Source organism: Typopeltis vanoorti, chromosome 19, assembly GCF_054136105.1.
Source record: "Typopeltis vanoorti isolate ZY-2024b chromosome 19, IOZ_Tvanoo_1.0, whole genome shotgun sequence".
Taxonomy (NCBI): Eukaryota; Metazoa; Arthropoda; class Arachnida; order Uropygi; family Thelyphonidae; genus Typopeltis; species Typopeltis vanoorti.
This window is the reverse complement of record NC_143567.1, coordinates 61347859-61364022: the sequence shown is the minus strand read 5'-3', so window position 1 is coordinate 61364022 and position 16164 is coordinate 61347859.

The following is a 16164-nucleotide window of genomic DNA, read 5'->3' as shown; positions in this document are numbered from 1 at the left end:
AGATGAGTGCGTTTTTTTCTCCCTCTTCCAAAAGATGACCATCTGCAGCTATATTTGGGTGACCTAAAGAACTCATGAAAAGAAATACTTTGATTCTTTCTCTGATTTTCTTCTCGCTCTTGTGGGGCTAGTTAGTTAACGGTACTTTTGCGTGTTCTCTTTCTCTCTCTCTGGTATTGCAAAAAAAGAGATAAGTTTCACTGAGTTTATTATTTTTTCCAGGGTTCCTTTAACTTGCTTGATGTCAAGCAAAGCAACCACCTTTTTCTTTCTTTCTTTTTTCTTTTTTTAAATAGAACACTTTAAAATAAGCCACATCACAGTTTTCACTTTTTTTTTTTTACTTCATTCTCCCACTTAACTAACGTGTTCTTCAAAAACCGAAATATCTTAAATTTTCACAAGTATTTTGTATAAATTATCATTAATTACATGCTGAAGATAGATGTCGCTAGTGTATCTTAACAATATTTATTATGAAGAAAAGAAATGTTTTTCTAATATCACTGAAAGTAAACATGACCAGAACTTATTAGATATTTTATTAGTGAGAATAATAATAATAATAATAATAATAATAATAATAATAATAATAATAATAATAATAATAATAATAATAATAATAATAATAAAGCAATGGTCCGTAATTATACCTTACTTTTCCTACTTGATTATTAAAAGAATTTGATTATTTGATTATTGGTAGCATTTGATTATTTATTTCAGTATTCAAATTATCCCTTGGCAGGTAAAACGATTAAATATCGTCTATTTTAATTTTTCAAATAATTTGACAAAATATTGTGTTGTAAAACTGACTCTGATACAGAACATTTTGAAATAGTGGTGTGTATCTTAGCACTAAGCTACAAAAAAGTGGAACGTGTGGTTGCCTTGGAAACATCACGAAACATTTGTCTCTTTCATCAACCGAAACTTTGTTTATTATATAGAGAGAAACAGCAATTCAGCCTTCTTTATATTTTGCTTAAAACCTTTCCATCCTAATATATATAGTAATGATTTACTTTCAGGTTTTGAATTAGAGGTAATCTAATCCGTTTTTAAATCTTGGCTACTTTCAATATGACCTCTTTGTAAAAATTGAAATACGGTCCAAATTTTCACTTTATGGTCCATTGAAATATGCTCCCGTCAGAGGGGACCCCTAAAATACTTTTTTTTAACCACCAAGGCCCCCAGCGGGTTTAATCCGCTCCTAGTCCCAACCAAGATTTTTATCTTAGCGGTTGTAACACAGACTAAGGAATCTCAGAAGTCTGTTCTATTACTTAAAATCACATAGAGGTCAAACGAAATTTTTGATGGAGAGAAAGGTCGGTGAGTTCTCTTAGTCAACATTTAAAGCTCCAGCAAGAGAAATTTAAAAAAAATGAGTCAAAAGGTTTGAATCCAGTTTATAGTTGTCAAGCTAATTAAAAGTGCTTCCCCATACCTTTCAATTATGATACTTAAGTAGTATCAGAAACATCTGAATTTCTGATGGCAGAGATGAATGGGAGGGTCTTAAAATCGAAAATATCACAGTATTATTATCTCGATCTAAGATGTTATTATAAAATTAATTTGACAGATAGCTTTCAATTTGCTCCAAAACAGATTTCATTATGAATTGTCTACAGTACATTTGCACTGCAATAGATAAGGGACACATTGAGGTATAAGTTTTAAAACACAAGGTATCAGTACTTAGAAGTGTGAGTACTCAAACAGTAAACTACATCAAGTGAAATTTTATTTTATGTATCAAAAGTATATTGCTTATAATTCTTTTTTTAGGGAATTTCATTAATTGAAGCATTTCCGATGGACTACTATCTTCAAGAAGAATATCAACAGATTAACTCTACTCCTGACTGCCTTCCCACTGCATACGTCTTCGATAGGCTATACTTCTTTCGTGTGTGGAATAAATATATAAAATAATAATAAATGTTGCTTACAAAGTGTTACATAAAAGCGGATTCCGACCTGCATCATTTAATTGTTTATGTAGAAATTATGCATTATTTTATATTTTATGATAATACATAATTGATCTAAAATCGTGCGTACATGTATTTTTACAGTGATTATTTGGTTAGATGGGTGAAGCAAGGATGCTTTTCATATTCCCCGTTATCTGTGGAAGAAAATGTATGGATAGGGTGTTCTAGAGTTTTAAACTCAGGGCACGGAGGTAACGGTAATACCAGAACCTCATTTAAAATTTCATTGGCTACTGATTAAGTAAAGCCACCTCTAAAAATTAGGACGATCCCTAAGACCACTACTCCATAGTGGCCGAAAGACCGTCCAACTCAGCGTTGGCTCCCCCACCACTGAGCAGAACCGCTCATATTCCAGGGAAAAGCATCCACCGACAAAGCCCCTCACCGGGCCATGCCAGAGAACACCCTCCCCGGAGACTCAAGATGCTCTCTCAGGGCAAACCCCCTCACCATGAGCAGAATGCCGGAAGAAACCTGAGAGAGCAAAACTCTCGAAACTCAGCGTCTCAGAGTAACCGCAATACCGAGCCTCACTTAAAACTTCATTGGCTACATCAGTGTCATTTGTTACCCTTTGGAATTCTCCTTCCTACCCACGAATCAATTCTTTTTAGAATACTTATAAGGACTGGCTTAAAGGGTCGAAGCAAGAATGTTTTTCATCTTCCCTGTTATCTGTAGAGGACAGTGTAGGGATAAGGTGTTATTGAGCTAATAAATTAAAGCTCTGATCATGGCAGGAGAGCAACAGCAATAGCCGAGCCTCTGTTAGAACTTCATTGGCTACAGCATTGCCATCCATTACCCTCCAAAGGTATCATTCACCGCATTTCACGGTCGATTCTTTTCATTCTCCACCACGGCAATAAGTAATTTTTTTTTAGAATGACCTCCTTGCCGTCTCTAATTATATACATATATATATATATATATAATTTTTTATGGTGTTGTTACAAAATAATATTTAAGTTATAAAAGTTCCAAGTAATTTGAAATATTTTATTTTATTATTAATACCCTCCAAGGGTATCAATCGCCGCATCTCACAGTCGATTCTTTTCATTCTCCACCACGGCAATAAGTAAACTTTTTTTTAGAATTAAACTTAAAAGAACTGGGCGATGGACTGATTCCTTGACTCTTTTTTCCCGTTATCTGAATGAAGAAAATCTGTGTGGATGGAGTGTTATTGAGCTAAAAAGCTCTAGTGATGGCTGGGTAACGGCAATAGCCGAGCCTCATCTAAAACTTCATTGGCTACAGCATTGCCATTTGTTACCCTGATTAGTAAGTAAAGGGTAAAATCTCAAAAAATCGGACGATCTCTAGGCCACTCCATAGTGGGCGAAAGACCGTCCATATCTCAGCGTTGGTTCCACTCAGTGACGGGCTCCCCGACCACTGAGCAGAACCGCTCAAATTCCGAGGAAAATAATTCACCGACAAAGCCACTCAGCGGGCCGTGCCGGAGAACACCTTCCCCGGAGACTCAAAGTGCTCCCTTAAGGCAAAAACCTTAAGGGAGCGAACTCAAAAACTCATCACTCAGGATAACAGCAACAGCCGAACCTTCGTTAACTTCCTTGGTTCAGCATTGCCATTTGTTACCCTGATTAGTAAGTAAAGGGTAAAATCTCAAAAAATCGGACGATCTCTAGGCCACTCCATAGTGGGCGAAAGACCGTCCATATCTCAGCGTTGGTTCCACTCAGTGACGGCCGCCCCGTCCTAGCACCCCGACGGGCTCCCCGTCCTAGCAGAACCGCTCAGCGTTGGTTCCACTCAGTGTCGGCCGCCCCGTCCTAGCACCCCGACTACTGAGCAGAACCGCTCAAATTCCGAGGAAAATAATTCACCGACAAGAACCCCTCAGCGGGCCGTGCCGGAGAACACCTTCCCCGGAGACTCAAAGTGCTCCCTTAAGGCAAAAACCCTAAGGGAGCGAACTCAAAAACTCATCACCCAGGATAACAGCAACAGCCGAACCTCAGTTAACTTCCTTGGTTCAGCATTGCCATTTGTTACCCTGATTAGTAAGTAAAGGGTAAAATCTCAAACAATTGGACGATCTCTAGGCCACTCCATAGTGAGCGAAAGACCGTCCATATCTCAGCGTTGGTTCCACTCAGTGACGGGCTCCCCGACCACTGAGCAGAACAGCTCAAATTCCGAGGAAAATAATTCACCGCCAAGAACCCCTCAGCGGGCCGTGCCGGAGAACACCTTACCCGGAGACTCAAAGTGCTCCCTTAAGGCAAAAACCTTAAGAGAGCGAACTCAAAAACTGATCACTCAGGATAACAGCAACAGCCGAACCTCAGTTAACTTCCTTGGTTCAGCATTGCCATTCGTTACCCTGGAAGTCCTAAAAAGGACTTATTCGGTCTCCCCCTCTTTTTTTTTTTTTTTTTTTTCTCCTTGCCTATTTATATATATAAGTTTTTCATGGTGTTGTTACAAAATAATATTTAAGTTATAAAAGTTCCAAGTAATTTGAAATATTTTATTTTATTATAATTATAATTTATATTTACGTTATTTTTTTTTATAAAATTGTGTAATGATAGAGATGTGTATTATATTTAAAATTTGTATCATCTATTATATATTCAGATGTATGCATAAACTTTTCCAAACTGTCCTAATATTTTACAGTATATAAAAAGCGATTAGGTATGTTTGTTTTTGCTTACCATTTGTGAGTTGATTTCAAAATGTGCTCTTGTAGATCAGTTGATGCAAACTTCGGTTACGTGTGCTGCCTATAATATCCGATGAGGCGTGATAGAGTAAAGTGTGTACGATAGAGAGATAGGATAGATAGATAGATGGATGGATAGTAGGTGAACGATCGCATTTCATACTTTCTCCTTACATTAGAGTTCTCCTAAGGCATTGATGACTAACACAATCCACACTCAAGGAAAAACGCTTGCTTCCAATCGTAATACCACATCGAGACGGGCCGAACTGTATCAGCAAAAGCAGGCTCCATCTGTCGTGTGACTGGCACAACACCATTAATCCCTGGTGAACCACTCCACCTGTTTCAAAATGAAGAGTTAGGAATCATTCTTGATAAAGAAATTCGTCGAATAACTTTCAAAAACCCGATTTTTTCCGCTTTTCTGTATCTCATTTACATGAGAAGAAGTAGAAGAAGCTTTGATATCTGACGCAGAATATTTTGTATCGAATTTGTGACCTGGGCAGCGATAGGAGAGCTATTTCCTTAATGGTGGGAATTTTCACAACTGAATTTTTAGACATCATTTAAGAATCCTGGAAAGTTTCCTGCTTCTACGATTCGTGACAAAACTTGTAGAATATTCGGATTTTTTAAATTTTTTTTTTTTATCTCAGTAGGTGTAGAGATAAATCTACCTCTACCAGGTTACTTTCATTTCAGAACTCCCAAAGTACTAAAACTATAGGAAAACATACATTCTAGATTAATCCTCATATTACCTTTTTAATAACATTGTTTTTATATTAATTTGGTGTGTATTGAATTTTATTAAAAGAAAAACTAATAAACTGTTTTCATTCGAAAAGCTGCATAACTAAGTTGATTTTTTATATTTTTTTCTTTGCTATATTAATTATGTTATAATATATATAAAATAAAATATATTTAATACACTAAAACGGTTTCCTTGATCTTTAAGAGTATTATGTAGTATGCCAATGAGATGAAGTCCTATTTAGAATAGTCTAGGCCAGTGGTTGGCAACGTAGTGCTTGCGAGCGCCATGACGCCCGCAGTGAACTTTTAGGGCGCCCTCAGAGAAATTATTATAAACTGCTTTGGCGCTCGCAGCGGTAATTTTGAAGCGTAGATAGCAGTATATCTAAGAGAAACATTCATTAGTAGTATGTGCTAAAATGCAAGAAAACATAAAGAAAAAAACACTGTAAATATAATACATGATTGTACAAATTAAGAGAATATTGAATCCAACATTATTTCATAGCCGAATATAGAAACTAGAAGAGTTTCGTGCCGAATATATAGAAACTAAACGTTTCAGCGGATGCAAGCATAAGTAGTGCCTTATGGGCAACTCGTAGTAAAGGTGGGCAAGTCCAGACCTCTTTCCTTAGTATTTTCCATAAATGTAAAGCACATCTTGCAAAGGTCAGCAACCTTTTTACCTCGCTTTTACAACATATTTTTGTCACATATAAATGAATATAAAATACCATAAAAAAAATTAAAATAAAAAATGAATACAAAAAGAATATTCATGTTAACAATTAGCATGTATCTGTCAGATCAGATGCGAGCTCCTTGCTTTATCAATCATAATGACAAATGTATTTGTTTATTATGCAATAATAGTGTGGCTATTTCTAAAAAAAAAAAAAAAAAGTAACATAAAAAGGCATTTCAAAGCCATTCATGCCAATTGTAATTTTAAGTTTAATTATTTAAATCAGGAGGAGTCGGCAACGTAGCGCCCGTGAGCATCATGGCGCACTCAGTATTGCTCCTTTCATATTAAAAAGGCTGCCGACCACTGGTCAAGGCCAGTGGTCGGGTGCCATCATAATATGGCACACCTATACTAATTATTAAAATTCTGCGGCAAACTAAAAATATATTCTTTTAATTTTTTTGACGATCTGGCAAAAAATAGACATAATTTTGATTGATTTACATACAGAAGATATTAATAATAGTAATTACTTATCCTTTTTTGGGAGTTTCAAGGGAATAAATGCGCAAATTACGACATTATTTCTTTCAATTAATTTGATTTCACAAAGCTCGCGGCAGAACGGTTGAAAATCGCTGGTCTAGGCAATTCATATCTTGGAAAATGAGAAGTTAGAAGTTGAGAAAGTCCAGCAGACATTGAAATGCGGTGGGAAAATTTTTTAATTGTATTTAATGACGTTGCAAGAAACTATTTGGGTGCTAAGAATAGGAAAAAGAAGAATGCTTGGTTATCAGACAAGATCTGGAGACTCATAGAAGAAAGGCATCAAGTTAATGTTTAAAAGTGCTAAATCCCAGAGAGCAAAAGAAATTCATTTCAGCAATTATAGAGAGAAAGACAAGCCCGTTAAAAGATCTACAAAGGAGGATAAAAGGAATTATTTGGACCGTTTGGCAGAAACACAAAAGGCTGCAACATCAGGACACATTAGAAGATTGTATGAGATGACAAAGAAAATATACTCTGAACAAAAGAAGCAACAAATGCTATAAGAGATGAAGATAGAAAGAACACCTTGATAAGATTTTAAATGTAGAAAACAATATAACTAAAGAGGTAATTAGAAGTTCAGTAATGGAAGAATCTCCTGTAAGCATAGATTTAAATATTACATCAGAATCTATACCTAAAATGAAATAATGAAGGTAACAGAGAACGTTAAAAGTCGGACAATGATAATATAGCAATAGAAATGCTTAAGACAACTAAAGAAGCAACTGCGGCTGATCTTTCACTACTTGTTAGAGAGTGAAAAGATGACTAAACATTGGAAAGACGCAACGAAAATTATAATCCCTAAGAAAGGTGATCTCATTAGATGGGAGAATTAGCCTACTCTCAGTACCAGCTGAATCTGTAGAATATTGATAAATAGGGTTAAAAATGAAGTAGAGAAGATATTAAGGCATGAATAGGCTGGTTTTAGAACAGTGGGAGTACTGGGCATGACATTTTTTCTTTAAGGAACATCACTGAACAAAGCCTAGAGTTTATTTATTTTAAACTTTAAATATATTTTATAGATTTTTCTAAAACATTTGGCAGTGTTGACAGAGAAACGTTATGGTTAATTATTAAAAGTTATGGAATTCCCAACAAATATATGAGAATAATCAAAGAATAGTATAATGGAAGTAAAGATTGTGTTATTGCACAGCAAACAACATCCGAATGGCTTTAGTTAAAATCTGGTGTAAGGTAGGGTTGTGTGACGTCCGGGTTATTGCTTAATATAGTCATTGATTGGATTATGAAAAAAGTAACAAATGCAAGAAAAGGAATTAAATGTAATTCTATGTCGCAGTTAGAAGATCTAGATTATGTTAATGACATATTTTTATATCATCAAAATACGATGACATACATACAAACAAAATCGGACGACCTCTATAAAACAACTCAAATGTCAACCGAATATCAGTTGAGATGCAAACAGAAATATCAACTTAAAATAGATGCCATTACCTTTTCAAAAACAGTATTTTGATATTAATTTGGTGTGTATTGAATTTTATTAAAAGTAAAACCAATAACTATTTTCATTTCAGAAACTACATATTTAAGTTGAGTTTTTATATTATTTTCTTTACTATATTAGTTATGTTATAATATAAATAAAATGAAATATTTTTTTTATCTATATTATCTAAATGTAGATACTGAAACTGGAACTGACAGGGATATAACGAAAAGACTGACAAAAACTAATACTGCTTTCAAAAAATTAAATAACATATGGAAATCTTCAAAATAATACCATAATTAAATCAAAATAAAGATCTTAAATATCAATATTAAGGCCATGTTATTATATGGATTGGAAACATGGAAGATGACCAAAAAAAAACAGAAAGTTAAATTAAATAGTTTTCAAACTAAAAATATTTTGGTCCTAATATATTATTGTCATTCGTTTAAGAATATGAAGAAAGCCCACTCCTAGAATGCGTCACTGACAACTCTTGTAGGGTGGACAATTAAAAAATAGTATGCCAGATATGTTTTATAAGCTTGACGTTATTTTTATAACATTTTAATTAACAACACTAATTTTTGTAATTAATTAATTAATTACATTAATTAGTTTTCAGCATAGTCAACAATAATATATGCATTCAAAATTCTAAAAAAAATACTTTAGTGTTTTGAATTGCTAATATTTGACATTAAGCTAGTAACCTGAATAAAAATATATATGTTAGTAACCTGAATAAATAAATATAAATATATATATATAATAAAATATATTTTTTTATTATAAAATATATATTTTTTATTATAAAATATATTTATTTATATATATATTTTATAATATATATATATATATATATATTTTTTTTTTTTTTTCAAAATTCATTTTTACTCTGTTGGAATATTATAAAAAAAGGTTTAATGACTATTACCGAGAGAAAAGATGACAAGATATATTTAAAAAAGATACTACTAGTTTACTAGTTTCGTTACATGAACATCCTCAGGTATCGTAATCAAAGAAGTATATAAAAAATTACAGAGACTTAAAATGGTACTAACAGAACAAAAAAAATGTTAACACATGGATGTTAACAAAACTGCTAACATCCATGTGTGCTACGATGAACTCGAAAGAAAGATTGTTAAATCTAGGGAAATTTCTCTAGATTCCTCTCATATCAACAACAGCCTGAGTTACAATCTCTCTGACGCGCACGTTGCTTCTGTTTAGTACTGGCGCACTCGCGACAGCGCGTAGTATTCGTTTGTTTGGAACTCATACTTGCATTTTTTTCAAACACGCTACTGTTTTTTATAATTGTTCTGTTAGTACCATTTTAAGTCTCTGTAATTTTTTATATACTTCTTTGATTATGATACCTGAGGATGTTCATGTAACGAAACTAGTAAACTAGTAGTATCTTGTTAAATATATCTTGTCATCTTTTCTCTCGGTAATAGTCATTAAACCTTTATATATATATATATATATATATATATATATATATATATATTTATATATATATATATATATATATATATTATATAAAATATATGTATTTTATAATATATATATATATATATATGTAGAAAGTTTTTCACCTTGGGTATAATATATGTTAAAGATACCAAGCTATTTTAAACCTGGTTTTACTCCATTTCCCAAGTAAGCAAACAGACAAATAGTCAAGTTTGCGTCTGCACTACACAGTTTGCTTACTTGGGAAATGGAGTAAAACCAGGTTTAAAAGAGCTTGGCATCTTTAACATATATTATACCCAAGGTAAAAAAACTTTCTACATCTATCTCTCATCTTGAGATTTTTATTTAATAAGGTCAAAGCACCTTATGGTAACTTGTGTTGGTAAAATATTTATAAGCTCTGAATTACTTAAAACTTAGTATTTCTTAGCCTGGCTCCCACTGATGAGACCTCAATAAAGGTCGAAACCGGTCTGGGTAGTGGCCCCTTGCCTTTAATGCATAGCATCATACATCTCCTCAAGGAGATGGGCTTGGCATTAAGGGTAAATATTAAGAATAGTGATCAGAGCTTATTACACCTTTACCACGAGTTGCCTAGACTTGCAACTACCCTGTGGGTCAGTTAGATTCACACTACGTGCAGGCGCAAACTTGACTTATTTGTCTGTTTGCTTACTTGGGAAATGGAGTAAAACCAGGTTTAAAATAGCTTGGTATCTTTAATATAAATATATATATAATAAATATATAATAAAATGGTGTATATATATATATATATGATAAAGTCCTTATAAGGACTGGCTTAAAGGGGCGAAGCAAGAATGCTTTTCATCTTCCCCGTTATATCTGTAGAGGACAGTGTGGGGATAAGGTGTTATTGAGCTATTAAAGCTCTGATCATGGCAAGAGGGTAACAGCAATAGCCAAACCTCAGTTAGAACTTCATTGGCCACAGCATTGCCATACATTACCCTCCAAGGGTATTGATGGATTCCTCATCGTCCCATAATCTGCTCTCGAGAAATCCATGGCATACATCTCACGTAAGATTTAAAAGTGTTAAAATAATAAAATGGTGTATAAGCATATTATTTGAAAAACTTTGGAATATAGAAATATATTTTAATTTTTTAACAAGTAAATTATAATTGATAATAACTTATATTTTTATTTTAATCTTTAGCTCAGATATAAGCAAAGTTTACGCGTGATGTATCTTCCTATAAGTCTCTTTTTAGCTTCATTTTTTCAATAACCATCTCCCTATATCTCTAACTAGGGATATCAAGTTTCCGTCTTCTATTATCCTTCCTTCTCTCTCTTTCAGCTGTTCTTTACTTGAAATATAAAAGTAGAGTTCTAAAATAAGGCTAAAACATTACTTTAAAAAAAAAAAAAGTGTATATCATAAAGTATTGTAATATCCCGGTTTACGACGGTCATACGACGCTTTTTCAATTATATTATTAATGCCCATTTATACAACACTGAATTCGCTCATACGATGGTTTCAGTGACATGGTCCAGTGAAATCAACCGATACGCAGTTTTCGTGAACTGTTTACGAACTGTGTTTTTTGCTGTGAATTATAAACTGATTAAAACTATTATTTGATTTGATTTGACAAAAATTCAACGTACGTATTTTCTTATTTTCACTGAACAGCTCGCTTAGGTCGCAGACTAAACTTACTTCGCACTAGTGTTGTTACAGTTGCTAAAAAAAAAAGTAAATTTAGAAACTCTACATTTGTTAAAACTACACTTAACTGTAAACGGGACAATCATATTGTCAAAATGGAAAACCTTTGTATAATATATATTATAATATATATAATAATATATATAGCAGTCATATATATATATATATGACTGCTTAAAAACGTTATACCAATACATGTATCTACAAATGGAAAAAAAAAAAAAGGCAGCGATTCGCTATATGATAGCGATCCTAAACCTGACATGTGACCGGGCTATGTCTGCATAAGACAACTAATATGATTACTTAGTGGTTAACGTACGAATCCCAACATGAACATGCTTGTGAATATTTTTAGAGAAAGCAAATTTCAACGCTGACTGTAAGATTTGAGTTCAAGTTTTATTATTATTATTATTATTACTATTATCATATAACATAAAAGAAGTGTTGAGGCTTAGCAGAGAAGCAAATATATATATATATATATACATATTGTATGAGACCAAATCTCTCATGAAGCCTTTAGATTACAAAAGTAGTTCTAAAATTCAGAAGAAAAAAAAAAGAAAAAAAAAATCAAATTTAGCTCTTTACCCGGAAAAAAAACTCAGATTTAGTTCTTGACCCGCCGAGTACTTCTAAAACAGCCGCTTGACCTTTCACTATTTTAATTAAGATTAAGAAAGCAGAATATTAATTAATATAAAAATATTAAAATACAAGCATATTTGACATTAATGGCTTAGGGGTGAAGCATCTGTTATAAATAAAAGATTTTTTTTTTTTTTTTTTTTGGCTAGATGGGTGAAGTGAAAATGCTTTCCATATTCCCCGTTATCTGTAAAGAAAATGTATGGATGGGGTCATATAAATCTATAAGGTCTGATCATGGCAAGAGGGTAACAGCAATCGCCGAGCCTCAGTTAAAACTTCATTGGCTACAGCATTGCCATCCATTACCCTCCCTGGGTACCCAGTTTAGTCGCCTCGTACGACATGCATGGGTTAAATTGGGGCGATTTTTGAGTAAAGCTCTCTCTAAAAATTAAAACGAGCCCCCCCCCCCCCCCCCCCGACTACTAGTGGCCGAAAGACAGTCCAATTCAGCATTGGTTCCACTCAGTGACGGCCCCCCACCACTGAGCAGAACCGCTCATATTCCAAGGAACCAAAATTCCGGAAGAAACCTAAGAGAGCGAAACTCTGCGTCCCATTTTAGTCGCCTCTTACGACATGCATGGGCTACAGCGGCGCTATTCTTATCCCGGCCACCACACGGGGTAAATACAAGTATACGTGTTTCATGAGTATACTTTAATTCCTTTGTTACAAAAAAAAATAAAAATAAAATAAAATAAAAATAATGTTTGATTAAATTTCAACTGTTTCCTAAAGATTAAGAAATATTGAAAAGTTTTCTTTTTTTTTTATATGTAAAATAAGCCTACATAACATCTTCATATTTACATTATAAGATGAAAATTAAAGAGGGATAGAAATGAAGTAGTTCTTTGTACCGAAAATTAAACGTTTTAGGTGACAGTGCCATCTTGCGTTATTATCCCAACTAATATTGAATAGCACTAGATCCTCATTAAAAAAGTGAGTTACGTATTTCCCTTGCAAATTGCTCTTATTTGAATGCACGTTTTAGGGATGAGGCTTTGAATGCTATTTTTAAATCAGATGTTGGAATAAAGTTTAATGTCAGATCAGTGCTATTTTCAAACTATACATAGTGACATCTGGTGTTGGAATTACAATTGTTGAAACAATTGCCTAAGAATAGATTTATAATTGTTTTTTTTTTTTTTAATAATCTATGTTTTTAATTAAGGTAAGAATAAATATATGTTTCAACACAAGTAGTAGAAAAGGTTAGTTGGACTTAGTACGTGGCCATGACATTTACAAACTTCCTGTTACCACAGCACTTAATTTAAAACATCCTACCGAAGGAAATGTAGGGAAGATCTATTAGTTCACGGATGTATTCTGACAAGGTATCTGGTTGTGGAGCAAGGAGAAGTACAATCGGACTTCGGATCTGTTTCGAAGTCGTCGGCTTCATAATGGAAGGGAAATGGAAACCGCGGCTTGAGGTTGTTACGTGTATTAATCATCAAGCAAACGCAATGGAGGATGGTGCGGGGGGAAAGAGGGAGAACAAGGGGGGGGGGAAGGAATTGAAGAGAAAGGGAAGAGAGCAAAGCTCGCGCTTGTCCGCACAGTTTCATGACAAGGTTTTCAGTTTTTCCCCAGTCAGCCACCGAAGTGTTGGCGATGTCCAAGAGCTCGAGGCAGAAGCCTAGTTCGAGGAGGCAATTGGATTGGCCGTCACGCTGTAATGAATGATGACACGCACGAGATTATAGAACGCGCCGAGAGGGGTAATTAAGCCGCCGGCGACGAGCCCTTCCCCTACCGCATCGGCCAGCACGTGGTGGCTTTCTCACCAGTTATGCAACGAAGCTAGAGAACTCGCGCGAGCTACGTGTCACACTTCTCCGAATAATTGCGCTTTGCGTCCGCTACGACTAAAGCGCTTAGTGAGAACAAAGCAAGCGTTCGAGCGGTTACAGGGCACGAGTGTGTGGCACACCTCCTAACTCAACCTCCGTAGGTTGTGATAATAATAGAGTAAGTAGATAATGGATTTCGCTCGAGTGAGAATCTGCGGGGTTAAACGGCGTCTTGTACAGCAAACCACATCGCTCTCTGGCGAGTCTATTAACGTCATCCTACATTGCCGGACTCATTAATTAACAGAGGAATAACAACTGTGCTCTCACCTCAAATCTTTTTGTCACAAGTTGAGCTTCTCACTTCAGCACTCTTACCCGGTCGCCCTTATGTCGTCAGACACACACACACACACACACATCGGAAATTAATAGTTTGCAAGGGGGCCTTTTCTACAATGTGTGAAGGCAACTTCTGGCTGAACGGAAAATAATTTCATTTTCAACAAATTTTTGTGGGATTAAAACATTATTTAGTAGTCGAGGGTTAATAGATGGAGAGGGTTCGGGTTACGAAAGACGATAGAATCAACATCCTTGGAGGAAGAATCAACACAAATGGCCGGGGATCACCGTTTTGAACGGATGGAAAAATCATCCGAGACAAAATGAGACTGTAAGTTAATTATACGAGAATGGATGGATGAAAGGCATCGTTCGTCTTCACCTAACATTGTGTACTTAGTTGAATTAAGGTGGGCATCTAAAATTTGTAAGGATTTGGATAATTCAAAAACCAATAAACAATGAAAGAATGTAAATTAGTGTACTTTCGAAAGTTGTTGATTAATATAGGTTCCTGACGAAAGATTCTCCTAAATGTATGAGTACTTTAATAATAAGAATTCTCTCATTGTCTCTCTCATCTGATTTTATTCACTAAGATTCGAAAAACTAATAAGCCACAGAAACTTAATGTTTTGAAAATACTGTTCAACGTGAATAGTTTCCGGTATGATCATGTGATGTAGACAGAAACAGGTGGCGCTGCAGTCCTCGTCACTCATAAAAGTATTTTGTTTCAGTGTTGTAAACAAATTCTTATCTCGTGCGTGATTACGTAGTTTGGTTAGTAATAGATATAAACATATATATATATATATATGTGTGTGTTTATATCTGTTAATTGCGTGTGTTCTTATGGTCGGTTTGTTTGTTTTGCAGGATGAAAAAGACGAATTTCATGTAGGAAAAATCCTGCCACATCGATTACGTAGCACTTCCATAGAGTAGCCAGAAACAGATGAATTTTCTCTGTTAAATGCGTCTATTCGCTGGCAAGTTTGCTTCTTTTCTTTTTTTTATGGAATAAAAAAATCCCACTTTCAGAATGAAAATCAGTGCTACTTTACATGAGACCAGCTAACTCACCTTCAGTTGAAAATGCCATATAAACATTTCTAGGATCATGACGAAAATCAAACCCTGGTCTTTTATTAAATCTCTACTAATGTCAAAATTGATTCTGTATGGCATATTACATGATATTTTAATTCTATGTAACAAAACATGACAACTAGTTCACAATCTCTTATCTTATATAGCATAATAATAAACATACAATAGCACAAGACCTTAATTTTATTCGATTTACATTTAAATACACATGTAAATCCGAACATGAAAGCTCTCATCATAGCAAGAGGGTAACAGCAATAGCCGAGCCTCAGTTAGAACTTCATTGGCTACAGCACTGCCATCCATTACCCTCCGATCTGGACATGAAAAATGCAGCAGGAATGAATAAAGATTATGTATTAATATAAATAAAAACTGTGCTTGAATAAACGTTTAAAAACATTGTGCAAACCTCGCTAAATCTAAATGTAAACATAGTTTTAATTTTTTTTTATTTCTACATTATTTTTATATAATCTTTGTGTATCTCTAATAGAAACAGCCAAAAAAGAGGTCCAAAACTGTTGCATCGTGAAACAAATGAAATATTTGTTTCATTTGTTTTACGATGTATTCATTCAAATGAATTAAATGTAAACTAGAATGAGTTATAAATTATCAAAAAAAAAAAAAATATGTATATATATATATATATATATATAAAGAAGAGTGGCTCACAGCAGGGAAAACGATTTTGATCATAAAGGATAAAGAAAAAGGTCCAAATCCAGAAAACTTCCGACCAATAACCTGCCTGCCAACAACTTTTAAGCTACTCACAGGCATAGTAGCTGATAAAATATACAGCTATCTTAAAGCAAATTCTCTTCTTCCAATTGAACAA